This window comes from Carcharodon carcharias, chromosome 18, assembly GCF_017639515.1.
Source record: "Carcharodon carcharias isolate sCarCar2 chromosome 18, sCarCar2.pri, whole genome shotgun sequence".
Taxonomy (NCBI): Eukaryota; Metazoa; Chordata; class Chondrichthyes; order Lamniformes; family Lamnidae; genus Carcharodon; species Carcharodon carcharias.
Window position 1 is genome coordinate 10,613,937 of NC_054484.1, and position 13,059 is coordinate 10,626,995.

Here is a 13,059-nt window from a genome sequence, read left to right on the forward strand (position 1 = left end):
CATTATGTATTCATAACATCATATTTCACGTCTGCATCATAAATTCTTTATGTGAGACATTAATCATGCAAGACTGTTAAATTGTTATCTCAATTCAATGATAATTGTTTACTGGTGTCAATACTTAATGCTTTGACTTGACAGTCTCGACTGTAAATCAAAATCTGATCCTGATTTAGAATGTTAAATGTTGAAATGAGGGCACTAAATAAAAGTTTGAAGAGAAGGCCCAAGGAGATGACAGCTCACAACTTCTCCTCCAGGGTAAACAAGACGTTCATGGTTCATTTGAATATTTTTTAATTCAGTGCAGGCATTGGCAGCAACACTGGAATTTATTGCCCCTTCCCCACTTAACTCTGCTTGCTCGTCCACTTCAGTAGACAGTCAAGAATCAGCCACGTTGGTGCGGCTCTTGGATCACTGAGATCCAGGCTGGGTAAGGACAGCAGGTTTCCTTCCCAAATGGGACACGAGTGAAGAAGTAGGGTCTTTAAGCACCGCTTCACGGTCCTTTGTATTAATACTAAATTTCAATGACACTGTCAAACAGATCATCTGGTCATTATCACATTGATGTTTGTGGGATCTTGCTGTGCGCAAATTGGCCGCTTCATTTCCCACCTTACAAGTACCCACCTCATTAATTGTTAAGCACTTTTGGACAACCTTAAAAGGTGGAAGGCACTATCCAAATGCAAGTTCTTTCTTTCTTGAGTTTGGTACTATATTGTACAGGACCTGAGATTGCTTCATGGGATACACAGAAGCTAGTGTGAAAGAAAAATGGTCACAAAAGTCAGCAAATTCCCTCTTCAACAAAGTAAGCAATAATCATTGATAGAGATTGCTATTTAAATAATTCACCAACACAAGGCCACTGACATTTAGAATAATACCGACTATTTAAATATTATCAGGTATCAGTCCCAAGTTTTGGAGGTCAGTCTTCAATTATTTTTAATACAATAATTGATGAAAAATCATCAACGTCTCTGGGAAGTTAGTCATTCTATGGCTGAGACTTATAATTACGAGGAAGAATTAAATTAATTTGAATAAATGCATACAATTAAAGATTAATTGGTGAACAGATACTTTGTATGTCTTATCTACGAAAGTGAAGTTGTTCAGACAAAGAGAGTGGAAGAGCAAGGAAGCAGGACAGGAAAGGGAAAGCAGGTGAGGCAGTGAGCAGGAGAAGATGAGATGCGCAATGCAGGAAAGAGCGAGCAAAAGAACGAGAGAGAGAGAGAGAGAAAGATAGGGAGAAAAGGACAGAAAGAAAATGAGAGGTAGAGTAGTAAGGGGGCATAATCTTAAAATTAGAGCTGAACTGTTCAGGGTATGTAGGAACATACAAATTAGGAGCAAGAGTAGGCCCCCCACGAAGTAGATCTTCACACAGTGCAGTGGAATTCTGGAATTCTCTCCCCCAAAAAACTGCTGAGGCTGGGGGTCAACTGAAAATTTCAAAACCGAGACTGATAGTAAGCAGATGTTAATAGAACTCAAGCCAGTTATTGAATTCAAAACCAAGACACATACTGGTCTTTACTGAGAGGTTCTATTGACTTTGTTCAGTCTCATAGCTCTCCCCTCACAACCCAGTGGTCCCAGCTGTCCCCTATTTGGACTCTTTTGAAAAACAATAAAAGAAATAATAGTACATAATAGTACGGTAGTACATCTCTACATCTGGTGATGAGGATAAATGACCCTGGCGCTACCTCTCACCCTACAACTGAGTATCGTATTTTAAAGAAAAGAAAATTGTATATATATATATGTATATATATATACTCACCAGGATGCCTTTCTTTGGGAGGATTGATCCATTTGACTCTTCCATGGAAGACTGGATTCAATACATTGAGCTCCTCGGGTTTTATTTCCAGGCCAATGAAATAGGGGAGGAGACAAAGCACAAAGCTATTCTCTTGGGCGTCTGTGGGAGTCAAACCCACAACCTTATTGGCAGTCTCACAGCCCCAAGCCCGCTGATTCCAAATCGTTCAGTGAGCTTGCAGAGTTAGTGAAGGGCCGTTTTCAGCCCAAAACCATCGATCATTATATAAAGATTCCACTTTAAGATGAGGGTGAGGGCCCCAGGCGAATTGATCGTGACCTATATTGCTAACTTGAAGCAATTGTTAGAGCATTGTGATTTTGGAGCGACCTTGAATAATATGCTACCGGATCGGTCAGTTTGTGGTGTGCGCAGCAATGCCATTCAGCATCGATTACTTGTAGAAGTCGATATAAATTTTAAACGAGCAATGGAGACAGTGTAGGCCATGGAAAGTGCCAAAAAAGATTTACAGGAGTTATAGAGCTTGCAAAATGGCGCCGTTTACCAGTTAGAGCGGGAACCTGCAGCCAGGCGTGGTGCCAAAACCACAAAATCAGCCGTGAAGCGGGAATCATTCCCAATCACCCAGAAACCAAAAAAATATACCGGAGGCAATCAGGCAGCGATCCTGAAGTTGAAATGTTACCGATGTGGGGGTAGCCACACTCACGAAACATGTAGATTTAAGGAGGTCGAGTGATATTACCATCACAAAAGAGGACATTTAATAAAGCAGTGCAGGGCCAAGTCCAGGCTGCCAAGTAACCAGGCAGCAAAGATGTTAGAAATACATAATGTGAAAGAGTCTGAAGTAACTGTTTCTGACATTGACTCTCTTTTTAATCTTAAAGCAGTCAAGGCAAACCCTATTACTGTCACACTCCAGGTAAACAGGAAGCTTCGAGTTGTGGAGGTGGATACAGGGGCATCAGCCACAGTGATGGGCGAGCACACATTTCAGTAACTGAGGGAAGTAATAACAGTGACTGGGCAAGGACCAAGCCTTCTGGGCTGTGATTGGCTAAAAGAAATCAAGTTAAGTTGGTCTGAGATTTTTCAAGTGCGGGTAGGAGGACTGCTAGACTTGTTAAAAAAAAACACCATCTTTTGCAACAAATTAGGAAAATCAAAGGTTTGCAAGCCAAGATTATGTTGATCCAGAGGCAACTCCCTGGTTTTTTAAGGCAAGACTGATACCATATGCCTTAAGAGAAAAAGTTAAACAGGTTAAAAAGTTAAAAAGTTAAACAGGAACTAGGCGTCATACAGCTGGTTCAATTTTCAGAATGGGCAGCACCTATTGTCCCCACACTAAAACGGGATAAGACCATTCGTATTTGTGGTGATTATAAGCTAACAGTTAATCGGGCCGCCAAGTTGGATAAATATCCAATTCCAAGTATTGAAGACTTGTATACAAAGCTAGCAGGAGGTCAATCCTACACTAAGTTGGATATGAGCTACATGTACCAGCAACTCGAATTAGATAACACATCCCGGGGAATATGTCACAATAAACACACACAAAGGCCTATTCCAGTGTCCACGCCTCCCTTTTGGCATGTCCTCAGCATGTGCAATATTTCAAAGGATGATGACGAGTTTGCTACAGGGATTACCATGGGTTGTAGTTTAACTTGACAATGTCCTCATAACTGGAGCAACAGAGGCCAAGCATTTGACAAACTTAGAGGAGGTTTTAAAGAGATTTCTGGAAGCTGGAATTCACCTAAAAAGGAGAAATGCACTTTCCAAGCCACTGAGGTTACCTATCTGGGGCACCGTGTAGACACACAAGGGTTGAACCCCATGGAAGAAAAGGTGAAGGCAATAAAGTAGGCACCTTCCCCAACAAATATCACCAAACTCATGTCGTTTTTAAGGATGGTAAACTACTACGGGCGATTTTTATCCAACTTGTTGACTGTACTGGCCCCCTTGCCTATACTGCTGAAGAAGCACAATCGTTGGTGCTGGAAGGCTCCACAGGAGGCAGCCTTCAACAGAGTAAAACACCTGCTGCACTCCTCAACCGTGTTAGTGCACTTCGACCCATCTAAAGAATTGATATTGACCTGCGATGCCTCTTCACATGGCATTGGTGCAGTATTGTCTCACGAAATGGACAACAGCTCCGAGGGGCCAATGAGTTACGTATCAAGAACCCTCTCATTGGCTGAAAAAGGTTATTCGCAGATTGAGAAGGAATAGTCTTCGGAGTTAGAAAATACCACCAGTAATTAAATGGCAGGCAGTTTACTATCGTCTTCGATCATAAACCGCTTTTGGACCTTTTCAAAGAAGACAAGGCTATCCTGCCGATAGCCTCAGCAAGAATTCGGGGATGGGCATTAATTCTGTCCAACTACAAATACACTTTCAGCACTGACCGGGGATACACATAGCGAACGTGGATGCCCCTCGCCACCTACCCTTGCAAGGAAGCATTTTGTGGACTCCTGTACCCCAAGAAATCATCCTTGCATTGAATTTTTTAGATCACCCAACTGCACGAGGCAGATCAGGGACTGGACCAATCGAGAGCTGCTTCTTTTTTTTATATATTTGTTCATGGGATGTGGGTGTCACTGGCCAGGCCAGCATTTATTACCCATCCGCAAATGCCCTTGCTCAGAGGGCATTTAAGAGTCAACCATATTGCTGCGGGTCTGGAATCACATGTAGGCCAAACCAGGTAAGGTAAGGATATTAGTGAACCAGATGGGTTTTCATGACAATCGGCAATGGTTTCATGGTCATCATCAGGCCCTTAATTTCAGATTTCTATTAAATGCACCATCTGCTGTGGTGAAATTCAAACCCAGGTCCCCAGAGCATTACCTGGGTCTCTGGATTACCAGTCCAGTGACAATACCACTGCACCACCACCCCCCTGTCCAAAATGAGAGACCAGATACTTACAGGATGGTTAAATGAGCCAGTCTCCGAGCAAGTGAAGCCGATTTCACCCGCAAATACCAACTGAGTTGTCAGGATGGCATCATACTCTGGGCAGCAAGGGTAGGCGTTCCTGTGCCAGACAGGGAACTGCTCCTAACCAAATTACACAGCACTCACCCTGGCATTTCTAAGATGAAAACGCTCACCCGGAGTTACGTGTGGTGGCCTGGTAGAGATGCAGATATCGAGAAGCTAGTCAAGCACTGTCGACAGTGCCAACTGCAGCAAAAGTTGCCACCCGCAGCCCCCATACACCCTTGGGAATGGCCTGGCCGACCATGGGTGTGGATCCATATAGACCACGTCGGTTGATTCTGAGACACAATGATTTTTCTCATAATCGACGCACAATTAAAATGGGTGGAGATTTTTGAGGTGAAATCAGATATATCACACGCTACCCTCGAAAGGTTACACCACCACTTTTGACTCATGGACTGCCTGAAGTTAGTGTATCAGACAATGGAGCCATATTTACAAGCACTGAATTTCAGAACTTCACCTAAACTGTATTAAACACATCCAAACAGCGCCTCACCGCCCAGCATCAAACAGACTAGACGAGAGGGCCATTCAAACTTTCAAGTCAGGACTAAAACAATTGTCGGGAGGAACCTTGGAAACCAAAATCTCTCACTTCCTTCTTAGCTACCGCATGACTCCTCATGTAACAATGGGAGTTCCACCAGCAGAACTGCTTATGAAGCATCATCTCAGAATGAAATTGAGCCTCATATTTCCAAATTTACCAGGGAGGGTAGAGAAGAACCAAGGCAATCAGAAAACAAGGCACCATTTGCATAGTACAGCTCGGAAATTTATGGTAGATGAAGCCGTATATGTAAGAAATTTCGATAGTGGTTCAAGATGGATCCCAGAGACCAGATCCCTTTCATACCAAGTAGAGGTGGAAGGCCAGATCGTTCATAAACATGTGGATCACCTGAGGAGCAAGGAGACACTTCCACAGTCTGTGTCGCCACCAAGGAATGTTATCGAACCCATAAGCACCAAATTACCTGATCGACCTGTTATAGACATAACTGATGTCTCCATTCAATCAAATAGTGATGAACTGCCTGTGCCAAAAGAGGTACCCTTTATCACAATTCCTGTTAGTGTCAATCCTGTAGGGGAGCTTCAGACTGTAGAATTACACCACTCTACCTGGAACAGAAAACCCCCTCAAAGACTTGACTTGTAATTACTGGACCTACATGTATAAGTGTATAATCTGAAGTCATGACAAAGTGCAAGTGTGATTATTTCTAAGATTTTTGATATTGTTTTCTATTCACCTGTATAAAGTAATTTGTGTAAATAAGGAATGTGAAACAAGGAATTAAAAGGGGAGGGATGTGGTAATTGTTGCTTTAAGGCCAACCTTATGAGTAAGGGTCACGTGGTCAGAACAACCAATCAACACCCAGCGCAGGGAATCTTTTGAGGGGTGGAGTTTTCCTAATCTGCTGAATATGTTGTAGCCTTGCTAAAGGCCCGCAGCTAATTCAGCAGCTTTGTAAATAAAGTTCGTTGTTCAACTAAAGAAGCCTCTCAGTAGCACATTTGGGAGAGATGGTGGCGTAGTGGTATTGTCACTGGACTAGAAATCCAGAGACCCGGTCTAATGTTCTGGGGACATGGATTCAAATCTCACCATGGCACTGCTGGAATTTGAATTCAGTTATGCTGTGATGGTGACCGTGAAACTATCGTTGGTTGTCATGAAAACCCATCTGATTCACTAATCCCTTATAAGGAAAGAAATCTGTCATCCTTACCCAGTCTGGCCTCTATGTGACTCCATACCCACAGCAACGGGGACCTAGCAAGGTCAGTTCAAGGAGCAATTAGGGATGGGTAACAAATGCTGGTCTTGCCAGTGATGCCCACATTCCACGAAAGTATAAAGGAAAAAAAAATCTCTCTAGGGGCTGCCCAGCCCAAGTGGGGTGCCATGGGGGGGGGGGGGGTTTGGATTCTTCAGGAGCAAGAAGCACATAAACCCTAAGGTGCCTTGTTTAAATGGTTCTGCAAAACTATCCCCACTAGAGCTATACCTTGAGTGCCCTACCATCCATTCTTAATTAGCACATTCATTTAGATAATATCACCAACTTTAACACCTATGTGTTCTTTTGTTCTATTGTTGTTGACATCTTTTGATGATCTGCTTCTATCACTGCTTGTTTGTCCCTACAACCACACCCCCCCCCTCCACTTCTCTCTCTCTCTCTCTCTCTCCGCACACCCCCCCCCCCACCCCACACCTTAAACCAGCTTATATTTCAACTCTTTCTTGGACTCGAATTCAAGTTCTGCCGAAGGGTCATGAGGACTCGAAACGTCAACTCTTTTCTTCTCCGCCAATGCTGCCAGACCTGCTGAGTTTTTCCAGGTAATTCTGTTTTTGTTCTGCAAAACTATGATGCAGCCAGCAGACCATAATCTCAGAAGAAATGCAGAACATGAACAAACCCTTCCTGGGCAGTGCGTAATCGTAATCAGAGTGCTCAAACTCAAATCGTTGACTGCCATGGTTGACAGTGCAAAAGGCTGAGCACAGGGGGGGGGGTAAAGCAATAACGTTATGGTGATCTTAGAAACTCCGCTCCTTTAGAGAAAGAGAGAGGGACCATTTCATTGACTAATACAAATGGTATCAAGGATTTTACAAAAGCCACATTGAGCTGATGAATTTTTCATGGAACCAACATTGAGTAAAAGTGCAGCAGAGATATATCCATTTGCCTCGATCAAATGCTTTCTCTACGCCTAGGAAGTTGGGAGCAATTTCTATGGATTATGGACAGTGACCAAGCCTGGAACTGTCAGAAATTGTTAGACAGATGCTTGGATTGCATGGTATTATATCTGATTTGGCTGCGTAAGATGAAGATCCATTTTAAGTTTGCTGTTCCACACTGAAGATAGAGGTTAACAGTTAAACAGATAAAGAGTATAACAAACGAACTGCTTCTTGTTATGCAGCACCTGATAGTACAGTCGCTGATTCAAGCTACTGACAACATAAGACCTCGTTGCCATGTCGAGGCATTCTGCTGGCTTGAATCCAACAACAAACTTGCATTTATATAGCACCTTTGAGATGGCAAAAATATCCTAAGGCACTTCACAGGAAGGTAATCAAATGGAATAATGCACCAAGCCACATAAATATACATTAGGACAGGTGACCAACAGCTCAGTCAAAGAGGTAGATTTTAATAAGTGTTATTTTAGAGGGGGCGACAGAGAGAGAGGTAGAAAGGCAGGAGATTTAGGGGGGAACTCCAGAGTTTAAGACCCAGGTAGCTGAAGACACGGCTGCCAATGGTGAGGGGATGGAAATTGGGGATAGGCAAGAGGTTGGGATTGGGGGAGTGCAGATATCTCGGAGGGAGGTGGGAGGAAATTACAGAGATAGGGAGGTACAAGGCCATGGAGGGTTTTTAAAACTAGGATGAGAATTTTAAAATCGAGGTGTTTCTATACCATGAACCAATGTAGGTTGGCGAGCACATCATATGCGCAGTGAACCAGTGTTTGTGTCAATCTATGTCCAGGGATCTGATCAGTCAAGCTCTGTGTTGGCTGATGTGTGAACACAGAGCACATTTTTTTTAATATTCGTTCATGGAACATGGGTGTCACTGGCTAGGCTCATCTCTAATTGCCCTTGAGAAGGTGGTGGTGAGTTGCCTCCTTCAAGCACTACAGTGGTGTTGGTACACCTATTACCTGTTAGGGAGGGAGTTCCAGGATTTTGACCCAGCGTCACTGATGGAATGGTGACATATTTCCAAGTCAGGATGGTGAGCGGCTTTCATATGGTGGTATTTCCATTTGTCTGCTGCCTTTGTCCTTCTAGATGGTAGTGGTTGTGGGGTTGCAAGGTGCTGTCTAGGAAGCCTTGGTGAGTTGCTGCAGTGCATCTTGAAGATGGTACACACTGGAGGGAAGGAGTAAATATTTGTGGTTGGAATGCCAGTCAAGTGAGCTGCTTTGTCCTGGATGGTGGCAAGCTTCTTGAGTGTTGTTGGAACTGCACTCATCCAGACAAGTGGAACTAATGAACATTATGGTGCGTTTCCTACATTACAGAATTGATGATACTTCAAGGTACTTTGTTGGCTGTAAAGAGCTTTGGGATGTTCCATGGGTCATGAAAGCCTACTTCAAAGGAAAGCAGGCAAGTTTTCCACGGTTTGCTGGTCAATATTTATCTTTCAACCAGCATCATTAAAAACAGATCACCTTATCAATATTACATTTCTGTTTCTGGGAGCTTGCTGTGTGCAAATTGGCTGCTGCATTTCCTACGTGACAATAGTGAGTACACTTCAAAAGCGCTGTCGTGCCTGTACAGCGCTCTGGGGTGTCCTGGGGTCATGAAAACCAATTTATAAGCCTGACTTCGCTTCTCAACAGATGCAAGTTCGCTCCATCTTTCTTTTCATTATTTCATCAATCTGCTCACATTCAAAGCTAATCCTGCACAGAATTCTAATGTGGTTCCTGGCTGCTCAATGATTCGGCGGGTTAAAGCAGTGAATTGCTCAGCCAAACACATCAGGGCAGTCACAAGAAGGCCAAAAGGCAGCATATAGCCCAAACAGGTTACCTGTCCTGCCACCGTCCTCTCGCAGGAAAGGTGAATATTATGAAGCGGCTGAGGATTTCGGTGCCCGTTTTCCCTCATGCTATGACAGCACCTTGAAAAATCATGAATATGGCCAACGAACTGACCTCACAAAAAGATTTGGAACATTTCCCCCTTGCTGGGCAAGCGAGAGGTTCCAAACATGCTAACAGTAAAACGATAAAGCATATTGCAATAAACCAGTTTGGGCAGAGTTTTACTTTGGTGCCTTGATGACGTTTGCAACGACTATCTTTTGTCAAAAATTTTCGCCTCTCATTCTTTGAATGTCTGGACTCCCCCCTCAAGCACCTCATGTGAGTGACCATTGCTCATGTGAAAAACATTAACAATGAGCCTTGGGGAGCTATTCAGCCCTTCAGCATCGTCGCCGAGCAACTAAGTATTTGTTCTTCACACAATGAGTTACAGAAATCTGGAATTCTCAGCGCCCCCCACAAAAGATGTTGAAGTGTGCATGGGGAAGGCAGGGTGGGAATCAACTAAAAATTTCAAAGTTGAGATTGATAGATTTTTGCTGGGCGAGGGTATTAAGGGATGTGAAACTAAGGTGGGTAGATGGAATTAAGATACAGATCAGCCATGACCAAATTGAATGGTGGAACAGGTCTGAGGGGCTGAATGGTCTCTTCCTGTTCTTATGTTCCTAAGTAAATGCAAACTGTTATACTACACCCTCAAAGACAACATTTACAATGGCTTAAGAGTAAGTCGCTGTGCCGACACATGGGGTGGTGGGTTGGGGCTGTGAGGTGGTGTGATGGAGCCATGGAGAGCACCAGAATCAGCAGAAGTGGGAATGCCGACTGACTTTATCCTCCCCTGACCAAGACAACAAAGGCTACTGTAGTACCCTTACCATTTACGCGCTTGAGATCAGCAAACTCTACACAGGCAGGAAATCAAACACAACTGTTTCGTGTTTTTGTAGCTCATCACTACCTAAACAAATTTAATTGACCATCAGTAGAGCTCTGTATCATCGTCATTGTATAAGTGCCATATTGAATGGTGTAGGCGACCATGGTCTTCCAAAGTTTCCCATCATAACAACGGTGGATGACCTGGTTGTTGGAGTTCTGGTTAAGCCAGTGTTTAATGTTGTCACTGTCTGCCTCTTGCACTGCATCCATTAATCCTTCCAGTGGTGTTTAGGCTCCAACCCTTCTGCACAGATAATATCTTCCTTTGACATTATATCTCAAATGATGCTGTATATTATACAGCTCTGTATAGATCATTTTAATTGGCCAGTCTGGGTCTATCATATTTAGAAGACTCACTGAGAGTAGGTTGCCAAGGGCACCGAAGATAGTTTTGCACAAGATCAATTGCTTTTAGTATGAACATTCCATGCATTCAACGGCATCCAACAGAGGAATAGACACAGACTAGAGTAACCCATTCATGTTGGCAATTACCTCAGGGCTTAAACAGCAGAGCCATGAACTATTCGTAGGCTTGGAATTCAAAAAGACCACTTTAAAAGGCAGCTGAAATAGAGATTTCATTGTACTCCTTTCAATTTAATATACTGTGTTCGCTGCTCATGATGCAGGCCTCTCTCTACACTGGAGAGATCAAACGGAGATTGGGAGACCGCTTCACAAAATGCTCTTTATGACCCACAAGCATGACCCTGAGCTTCCAGTCAGCCTGCCATTTTAATTCTCTGCTCCACTCCCACCTCTCTATCCTCAATCTCCTACACCGTTCTAATGAAGCCCAACATAAGATTGAGGAATAGCACCTCGTCTTTCAATTAGGCGCTTTACAGCATTCCATTGAGCCTCCCCCCACCCCTCTTCAACTCACCCGCTCAACATATCCTGCTATTCCTTTCCCCCGCATGAGTTCTTATCCAGCTTTCCCTCAAATGCATCAATGCTACTCACCTCACCTGTCCCGAGTGGTAGCGTGTTCCACATTCTAAACACTTTCTCAGTAAAAACATTTGTCCTGAATTCCCGATTTGACTTTTCAGTAGCTAATTGATCCTATCAAACCCCTTCATAATTCTAAAACCCTCCATGAGTTCAGCCTTAGCCTTGTTTTTTATAGAAACAAGACTGATATTAGAAAATTCTTCACACAGAGCTAATGTACAGTACCAACTCCAGATGGAACAATGAAGGTTTAAACTCTGGATGTTATCTGAGAAACAGCTGGATTCTGCATTAGGAGCTTTTGAAATTCTTCCATTCAGGGATATCCTATGGGCTGAATTGCCTTAAGGTGACTTGTAGCTTTCTTGTGGGTTCGTGATTTGAAAGAGACACCATTGCAGCTACGATACTCGTAGCAACAAGTTGCATCTGCATAGCGCCCTTAATGTCCCAAGGCACATTCACAGAATGGTAAGGAGTCCTGGGGGAAGCTAGAAGAGGTGATTAAAGCACGGGTCCAAAGATAAGAATTTGATGGATGTGTTTAAAGCAACAGCAACAACTTGCATTGATCCGGCAATGCCACCCCAGAATCACACTGCATCGGCACTGTGAGGCATCTATTTTGCAGGTTTAATACTTTGTGTCTGGGATTACTGCAGCAGGATAATCTCATTGGCAACCCTACCCATCACTAACTGCAGTTTCAAAGGTTAAGCTTTGGTGCTTAATGAGGCATCAGTGACGAACAACAGGCCTCCGTTCTGAGGACAAGAAGATGGGGAATCGGGAACAGAAATGCAAATGTGACAGATGCAGGGGTAGCAACTGGGCTTATAAAAAATTAACGCAGGCATTTGAAATTGTGGTTCGTTTGTTATGAAATTCATTAGTGCTCTTTTCATCTGTAACTTTCCTTCTTTCTCTACATTTCCCCTGAGAGGTTTAAAATTTCCCCGTGGTTCCTAAGTGAAGTCACTGCTATCTCAAGAAACAAGCCCCTGCACACCCTCCATCACCACACCCCCTCAACTCTGGCCACTTACTCATGCCTAGCCTAGATTGTTCTAATTGACATTATTTTAAAGATTTACCACTGTGTCTTCAGGAGACTTGACCGAGGCCCTTGGATTTCCATCCCATTAATCTCCGCAGTTAATCTAAACTTTAACTCATCCAAAACTCTGCTGTCCGTACCCTGACTCGCACCAAGTCTTGCTTGTCCATCTTCACCCTCTGTGCTACGTCGACAATTGGTTTGGCAACACCTTGGTTTTAAGATTCTTATCCTGCTGTTGAAACCCCTCCAAGGCCATATCTTTTCTGTGAGCTCCTCTAGCCCCACAATCCTCCAAGATCTCTCAATTTCTCCAATTCTGGCCTCTTGCCCATCCCCAATTTCCTTCACCCTCAATATTGGCGGCCAGCTATCTAGACCTTTAAATCTGCAATTACCTCCCTAAACACATTCACATCACTACCTTGTTTTCCCCCTTTAAGTCACTCTTGAAACCCTTCCTCTTTGATCAAGCTTTTGGTCACCAGCTTTAACATCTCTTTATTTGGCTCGGTAGTGTCAAGGGACATTTTACTATGTTAAAGGTGCTGGATAAATGCATTCTATTGTTATGGTGTTATCTCTGCAGTTAGAAAAATCTGGTTGGTGGGAATGGTGAGGTATTTATATAAGGTGGGAC